The following is an 8,924-nucleotide window of genomic DNA, read 5'->3' as shown; positions in this document are numbered from 1 at the left end:
CCATTCTTACTGCGCCATTCTGTGTGCTCGATTTTATACGCTTGTCAGCAACGGGTGTGACTGAAATAGCCGAATACACTCATTTGAAGGTGTCCACATACTTCTGTATATATAGTGTATCTACCTTAATAAGTACCCTATGTAACAGTATGCAAATCTCTACCGACAATCCTTCAGATTTACAGTATGTATGCTGATGTCATGATAGTAATTTAGAGTATAGTCTATTGACAATATTAAATATTAATTTTCATGTTCTCTATATTGTTGAATGACTCAATGGACCGCTGACGTACATTTTCACAATACAAAGACTATGACATAGTGCCAACGGTGAACCAGGAGGGCTTCGTGCAACAGAATAAAGAGAAACTATCGGGGTGAATAGCAGCACCATAAATACACCCATGTGAGTCATATCCATGTTGAATATAATTTTCGATTTTTTTTTTTAACTGTCAATGTGAGCGCACATACCTGTGTGCCTGTGTGCATGCTTGTGTGTGTGACCTCATAAATGAATGCCATGAGTAACGACAGCCCCTCCATGACATTGTTTCAGCTTCCATTCAATTGTTCTCAAAAAGTAGGACTCTGTACGACAAAGCCATTCATAAACTTTTGTTTGGCATATAACACACAGACACACAGACACACACATAAACACTCGCGCAGTCGGTACAAGGTGTAAACAGATAAAGATCGAAAGACACGCATACAGTATATTATCAAACGGGTAATAGGCTACATGAAGAGTCGGCAAACTTTCTCATGTGGATTGTAAATGTATCTTACCATTCCTACCGATCTGCATGCCAGTTATGGTTTTCATATGCATATTTTCGTGTTTAATTTCTAATGACGTCTTCTTATCTCAAACTCATTGATGTGGTTAATCAAAATTATATCCAAATCTAAATGAAAATAATACTAGCATAAATAGTAACTTTTATTGCCATTGCCAACTAAAAATAGCCTATGAAGCCAACAAATAAAAAACATTGCAGCCTGCCGGTGGAAAAGATAGAAAGACATACATACAGTATATTAGCAAACAGGTGCAGTTCAAATGATAAAATATATTTCTTCCTAAAATGGTATAAGAAGGCATAATTACATGAACCTGACTGGCACTAAAACTTTGTTAATTCTGTGCTTTCCTGTCCAACAAGCTTTCTCTACCGTAACCTTGTCCTGAACACCTCCAAGACAAAGGTCATGTGGTTTGGTAAGAAGAATGCCCCTCCTCCCACAGGTGTTATTACTTCCTCTGAGGGTTTAGGGCTTAAGGTAGTCTCATACAAGTACTTGGGAGTATGGCTAGATGGTACACTGTCCTTCTCTCAGCACATATCAAAGCTGTAGGCTAAGGTTGCATCTAGGCTTGGTTTCCTCTATCGTAATCGCTCCTCTTTCACCCCAGCTGCCAAACTAACCCTGATTCAGATGACCATCCTACCCATGCTAGATTACAAAGACATAATTTATAGATTGGCAGGTAAGGGTGCTCTCGAGCGGCTAGATGTTCTTTACCATACAGCCATCAGATTTGCCACCAATGCTCCTTATAGGACACTCGCAAGACCGACTGGTTGATGCTTATTTATAAAACCCTCTTAGGCCTCACTTGCCCCTATCTGAGATATCTACTGCAGCCCTCATCCTACACATATAACACCCGTTCTGCCAGTCACATTCTGTTAAAGGCCCCCAAAGCACACACATCCCTGGGTCGCTCCTCTTTTCAGTTCGCTGCAGCTATCAACTGGAACGAGCTGCAACAAACACTCAACTGGACAGTTTTATCTCAATCTCTTCATTCAAAAACTCAATCATGGACACTCTTACTGACAGTTGTGGCTGCTTTGTGTGATGTATTGTTGTCTCTACCTTCTTGCCCTTTGTGCTGTTGTCTGTGCCCAATAATGTTTGTACCATGTTTTGTGCTGCTACCATGTTGTGTTGCTACCATGTTGTTGTTATGTTGTGATTCTACCATGCTGTGTTGCTGCCTTGTTATGTTGTTGTCTTAGGTCTCTCTTTATGTAGTGTTGTGTTGTCTCTCTTATTGTGATGTGTGTTTTGTCCTATATTTATTTTGTATTTTTAATCCCAGTCCCCGCAGGAGGCCTTTTGCCTTTTGGTAGGCCATCAGTGTAAATAAAAATTGTTTCTTAACTGACTAGCCTAGTTAAATAAAGGTTAAATAAAAATAAAACGTCAAATATGTAGTTACAATACAAGTATATAACCACATCACAGTCTGCCAAATCCTGGAAACTCTGTGTAAAATCACAAAAGTAGTTTGCACAATGACCCTATTAGTGGTGTTAATTGATGCCCACTTCTGCAGTTGCATTTGTCGGTGTGGTGTGGGAATAGTGCTTTAGGTAGTGTGTCCTCAACTTATGGAAGCACTATTGTGCAGAATATATCTGGTGAATATTTTCTACAGTAGCCTGTATTATTTTGTATGAGAGGACTGCCCCCGTGTGGCAAAGTCTGACCTGTAATATTCTAGACTCAATTCAACCCAAACCTGCATTGCTGTATCTCCGAAGAACTGTAGCTCTTTTTCCCATGGTCAAATAAAATCAAATAATGAACATGTAAAAACCTCATACTACTAACTACTACTACCAAGTAGACTCCCTTTCACAGGTAAACACTTTTACTTTTCAGAATAAGAAGTGTGCACAGGCACGCAGTAATTTGTATAAAGACACTGAAAACACTGCTAAGGTGTTATGCAAACTGACCGTATTATCCATGAATTATGACCCCTTATGAATTATGGCCCCTTATACTTACAGTATAACCCGTGACTGTATTCAAATGACATCAATATCAAACTTCATTTGGAGCAGGCTACACAGAGTACTTAGGAGAATACCAATGAATGACTGTAACATGTGGAGCCAGCCTACTGCGTCTTTTAATCTTACAAAGACATCTCTGAGACCTTTTCTTACATGTACAAGGTACAGTACAGTCTTATGTGACATTATGTCATCAGTTCAAAGGTATGAATTTCCCCTAGTACTCTGTTTTCCTACTTTCTTCACAGTGAGTGAGCCAGGTTCAATGGTCGCCGTTGGATCCTAATCAAATCAAATGGTGTGCCTTTTAACCAATTGGACACAGGGTCAACCTAAAGCATTATGGGCTGGACTAAATTGCATTTGAATCATGACTAATTATAATCTGCCTTAGTTATATACACACAATGCAGCCTAAATTATTCCTGTACTACTGTATGGTTAATGATCATTTTAAAAGCAACAGTTGTTAATCTTAATTTTAAGTAATAGACCAAAGGCATGTTGTAACCATGCAAGGTTCATGAAATCAAATGTGTAGTTATTGCCCAAAGAATTCTGAATTATACCTATGCCAGGATTTATTCAACCTGGGTATGGCTAATGGAGACAAACATTATCTTTGAAAAAAGTTTATTTTTGATATTCTAACTAACTCCATAATTATGTGCATGTTGAACTAGTGACCATTTCTTAATACAGAACGGGAAGCCAACATGTGAAAGCCTTATGTAATTACAGGGGTGTTACGCTGCATGCTAGAACCTGTGAACTTTGAACAAGAGAGCACAGATTAGTTGTGGCAGCATAGGTTAGGTTACAACCAGATGACTGCTTTCACTGGGATGTGAGGTGAAGAACTGCTGTTTGGGAGGTTGGCCAAACATCACTTTGGATTTTAGGCAACCTGCAGACAGATTTTTTTGGTGAGTGTTTATGTGAAGCAACATTTCTAGTTGAAAGTAACAGTTTTAAGTAGTGGAATATATGTGGAATATGGGAATAGTTTAGCCTGTTGTTAAAACAGTTGCTGAGTACCTAGTGTTGAAAACATGGTATAATCAGACTTACAACGTTTTCAAATGAACTAATTTGAACTATCTACCGTATGTACACAGAGAACTATAGAAGCGCTATAAACTTATATAGAAGAACTACAAACTTGACTTGATTCAATAGCCTTAATACAACATAAATGTCTAACATGTTCACATCTCAAGAAGCATTCTCCAAAAACCTTTGAAGTTCGACAAATCCAAATAAAACTCAGGACCATGTAAAAACGGCTAGCAGGACCATGTAAAAACGGCTAGCTGGACCATGTAAAAACGGCTAGCTGGACCATGTAAAAACGGCTAGCAGGACCATGTAAAAACGGCTAGCAGGACCATGTAAAAACGGCTAGCTGGACCATGTAAAAACGGCTAGCTGGACCATGTAAAAACGGCTAGCAGGACCATGTAAAATGGCTAGCAGGACCATGTAAAACGGCTAGCAGGACCATGTAAAAACGGCTAGCAGGACCATGTAAAATGGCTAGCAGGACCATGTAAAACGGCTAGCTGGACCATGTAAAAACGGCTAGCAGGCCCATGTAAAAACGGCTAGCTGGACCATGTAAAAATGGCTAGCAGGACCATGTAAAAACGGCTAGCTGGACCATGTAAAAACGGCTAGCAGGACCATGTAAAAACGGCTAGCAGGACCATGTAAAATGGCTAGCAGGACCATGTAAAACGGCTAGCTGGACCATGTAAAAACGGCTAGCAGGACCATGTAAAAACGGCTAGCAGGACCATGTAAAAACGGCTAGCAGGACCATGTAAAAACGGCTAGCAGGACCATGTAAAATGGCTAGCAGGACCATGTAAAACGGCTAGCTGGACCATGTAAAAACGGCTAGCAGGACCATGTAAAAACGGCTAGCAGGACCATGTAAAATGGCTAGCAGGACCATGTAAAACGGCTAGCTGGACCATGTAAAAACGGATAGCAGGACCATGTAAAAACGGCTAGCAGGACCATGTAAAAACGGCTAGCTGGACCATGTAAAAACGGCTAGCAGGACCATGTAAAAACGGCTAGCAGGACCATGTAAAAACGGCTAGCTGGAGCTCGTCTGAGCGGTCGGCTGTGAATGCCCTCACTCGCTATTAACTTAAGCTGATTGCTTAGGTTCTGCTCACTACAGTGTTGTCCGGTTAGAACACGATGTTGAGGCCCATTACTCTCTTAATTGTCACAACCACACACACACAAACACAGCTGCTTCCATTGAAGCTAGTTCTTTACAGGGGTGCCACTTTGGTTTTAGAAGTGGTGGGGGGGGACATAACCTAGCGGGGGGTCTGGGGTCCTCCCCAAAAGACTATATTAAACAACTTCTGAAAAATACTTGTCAAACCAATGCAATAATAACACTTATGGCAATACTGAATAATACTACATATGATAAACAATATGCAAAGCAGTATTGGCAACTCTAACATGAAATTATAGTAACAGCCAAACGGTAGAACATATGGCTGAAACTTAAAGTCACTTTAAGTAATTAGTGATAATTACCTATTATTACATAGCATGTAAAACCTCCAATAAAGAGACATTGGAGTAACTTCCATCCACTACAGAGGCTGTCCCTCCTGGGCTTTGCCAGCGTAGACAATGGTGTTACATTACATGAGCATGAATCCTGGTCGTAGAGAGAAATTGCACACCTTTATAGTAATGTGCCTGAAGGCTTGAGTCCATTTTGGGAATGACTGGTAGAATTGTAATAGCATTGGAAGACTTCATAGCAATAAACAGTGTCTCTACGTTTTCAATTGTATGTTGGTTATTTATTTACTTGATTCATGGAAGCAGTACACTGCGTTTGTGTTTCAGTAAAGGTTCTGTAAGTCTACTATAATTTATTGGCTTCTGTGCTACCAGTCATTTACTGTAAATGTACAGCAACCTACTGGCTATTGTGCTGCCAGTAAATTAGTGTAGAAATTACAGGAAATGCTTTATAGTGTACATGTAATACACTTTGTTCAGGTATCAGTACTGTTGTTGATTTGTGTTTGTACTGTTGGTCTAAGTCTGCTTCTGTTGGAACACCTAGGCTAATTCTCTCTGTGAAGATCAATAATGTACTGTATTATTCATATGTTAATTAGGTATATTATACTGAAGAAAAATATAAATGCAACAATTTCAACGGTTTTACTGCGTTACAGTTCATATAAGGAAATCAGTCAATTGAAAACATTTATTAGGGCCTAATTTATGGATTTCACATGACTGGGCAGGGGCGCTGCCATGGGTGGGCCTGGGAGGGCATAGGCCCACCAACTGGGGAGCCAGGCCCAGCCAATTAGAAAGAGTTTCTCCCCCAAAAAGGGCTTTATTACAGACAGAAATACTCCTCAGTTTCATCAGCTGTCCGGGTGGGTGGTCTCAGACGATACCGCAGGTGAAGAAGCCGGACGTGGAGGTCTACGGTCATGAGGCCGGTTGGAAATACTGCCAAATTCTCTAAAACGACGTTGGAGGCAGCTTATGGTACATAAATGAACATTACATTTTCTGGCAAAAGCTCTGGTGGAAATTCCTGCAGTCAGCATGCCAATTGCACCCTCACTTAAAACTTGAGACATCTGTGGCATTGTGTTGTGTGACAAAACTGCACATTTTAGTGGCCTTTTATTTAACCCAACACAAGGTGCACCTGTGTAATCGTCAACACTTTACATGTTGCGTTTATATTTTTGTTCAGTATAAGTAAATATGTATAAGCTAATCACAACAATATAAGAGGGTTCACAAATAATTAGGCTTTTCTTTGTAATTTCGAGTAATTCTTTTTGAATTGATGTGTTGGAGAATAACAGGCAACCAACTAGAACCTATTAATAGGAAATAAGAGATGTAGTAACTACTAACTACTCTTCCCTTGTATCTTCTATCAAAGGACTCACCTTAGAAATGCATCAACCAGCCCTGGTCACGGTTGCTGTGCTGCTCTTCTCTCTGACCACTGTCTATGGGGGGAAGGTGCTGGTCCTCCCATTGGATGGAAGCCACTGGGTGAACATGAAAGTCATCGTTGAAGAACTGCACTCCAGAGGCCATAGCATCACAGTGATTCGTCCATCCGCCAACTGGTACATCAAGGAGACGTCCCCTCATTACTCGTGTATCACCATCCCTGCATCTGGCGGAGGATTTGACGAGAAGATCTTTGGTTCGTTTGTGACCAGATTACTGCAGATCCAAAGGGAGGGTGGAGGTTTCTGGTCTCGTATGAGTCTGGAGCTTGAAATGGTGAAGCACTTCTCTGAGTCAAACAGGGATTTGATTGAGATGATGACTATGATATTTGAAGATGCCGAGCTAATGCAATCGTTTCATGATGCAAACTATGATCTAGTTCTGACGGATCCTGGCACTGGTGCGGGCACATTACTGGCACACCGCCTTGGTCTTCCTCTTGTCTTCAATGTCAGATGGACAGTCCAGGGTGAGGGTCACTTTGCCATTGCCCCCTCACCTCTCTCATATGTCCCAGTACCAGGAGCAATGTTGACGGACAAAATGACTTTTCAGGAGAGAGTCATAAATGTTCTGTTTTATCTTCTTACAAAGGTTCAAATTGCATACATCACAGACCCTAACTACATTCCGTTCGTCCATCGTTACTTTGGCCCTGATGTTCACTACATGTCATTGTTCCAGGCAGCAGACATCTGGCTCATGAGGAATGACTTCACCTTTGAGTTTCCTCGTCCCACCATGCCAAACGTGGTCTACGTGGGTGGCTTCCAGTGCAAGCCCTCCAAGCCGCTTCCCCAGGACATGGAGGACTTTGTCCAGAGCTCCGGGGACCATGGGGTCATCATGATGTCCCTCGGGACCTTGGTGGGACAACTTCCTGAGGACATCGCTGAGGACATCGCCACTGCTTTTGCCCAACTGCCTCAGAGGGTTGTCTGGAGGCACACTGGGAAGAGACCTGCCTCCCTGGGTAACAACACCTTACTGGTGGACTGGCTCCCCCAGAACGACCTCCTAGGACACCCCAAGACCCGAGCCTTTGTCGCCCACGGCGGCACCAATGGAGTCCAGGAGGCCATCTACCATGGGGTCCCCATCGTCGGCCTCCCATTGATATTCGACCAGCAGGATAACCTCAACAGGATGAGGGCTAAGGGAGTGGCTAAGATAGTGGACATCACCACCGTAGACAGAGACATCTTCCTGGAGGCAGTGAAGGCTGTTCTCTATGAGCCGTCCTACAGGGAGGCAATGCAAAGGCTCTCCAGGCTGCACAGGGACCAGCCTATGAAGCCACTGGACCGCGCAATGTTCTGGATCGAGTTTGTCATGAGGAACAAAGGAGCGGCACATCTGAGGACAGAGTCCTACAAGATGTCCTGGTTCACCTACCACTCTGTGGACGTCATAGCCACGCTACTGGCCATTGTGTTGCTCATAATACTGGTTATCACTTTTGCTGTAAGGTTTTTGTGGTGTAAGGTGTTTCGTAGGAGGAAAGTGAAACATGAATGATATGAAATTATCAATAAATATATCATTAATCAAATATTGAAATTATTATTTTCTGATATTCTTTCTAAAACCTTCCTTTCAGCAACATCAAGAAGGCCACAATAATCTATGCTGGTATTTGAAACAATACAGTAGGCTACTTTTGGCAATATATCTTTGCATTCCATTTTTTTTATGTCACCCTCACATTAAGTATTGTGCTCCAAATATAATATTACCTTATGTTGTTAATGTTGTACTACAGCAACAAAAACTGACATGAGTTGTGTGGTTGAGAGAGAGGGATAGAGGGGTCTCTTGTTGGGTGGTCCTTTGCATGGGGTGATGTAAGTTTCCTTCAACAATCAGTCTTCCAGTTAGATGACACAGACACAGGAACCTTGGTATAAAACTCTTTAGTAATAAAATGCAATTGCAGACAGAGATTCACATACAGAATACCTCAGTAGTCTATAGTAAAGATCCGTGTGGCGAAACAGGAGACAACACTCTTTATACTAGTTGGTGTGGACAACCTACCGTCAATCATACCTTAACATTGTTGCATTG

General features: G+C 41.7%; 1 pseudogene; it reads left to right on the top strand.

Moving 5' to 3' along the window:
- The first annotated feature begins 3,606 nt into the window (after positions 1–3,606).
- LOC115199903 (UDP-glucuronosyltransferase 2C1 pseudogene) lies at positions 3,607–8,409 on the top strand (annotated as a pseudogene).
- The last annotated feature ends 515 nt before the right edge of the window (positions 8,410–8,924 follow it).

This window comes from Salmo trutta, chromosome 9 (genome assembly GCF_901001165.1).
Source record: "Salmo trutta chromosome 9, fSalTru1.1, whole genome shotgun sequence".
NCBI lineage: Eukaryota > Metazoa > Chordata > Actinopteri > Salmoniformes > Salmonidae > Salmo > Salmo trutta.
Note: the sequence above shows the minus strand (reverse complement) of the source record. Positions and strands in the feature narration are given on the sequence as shown.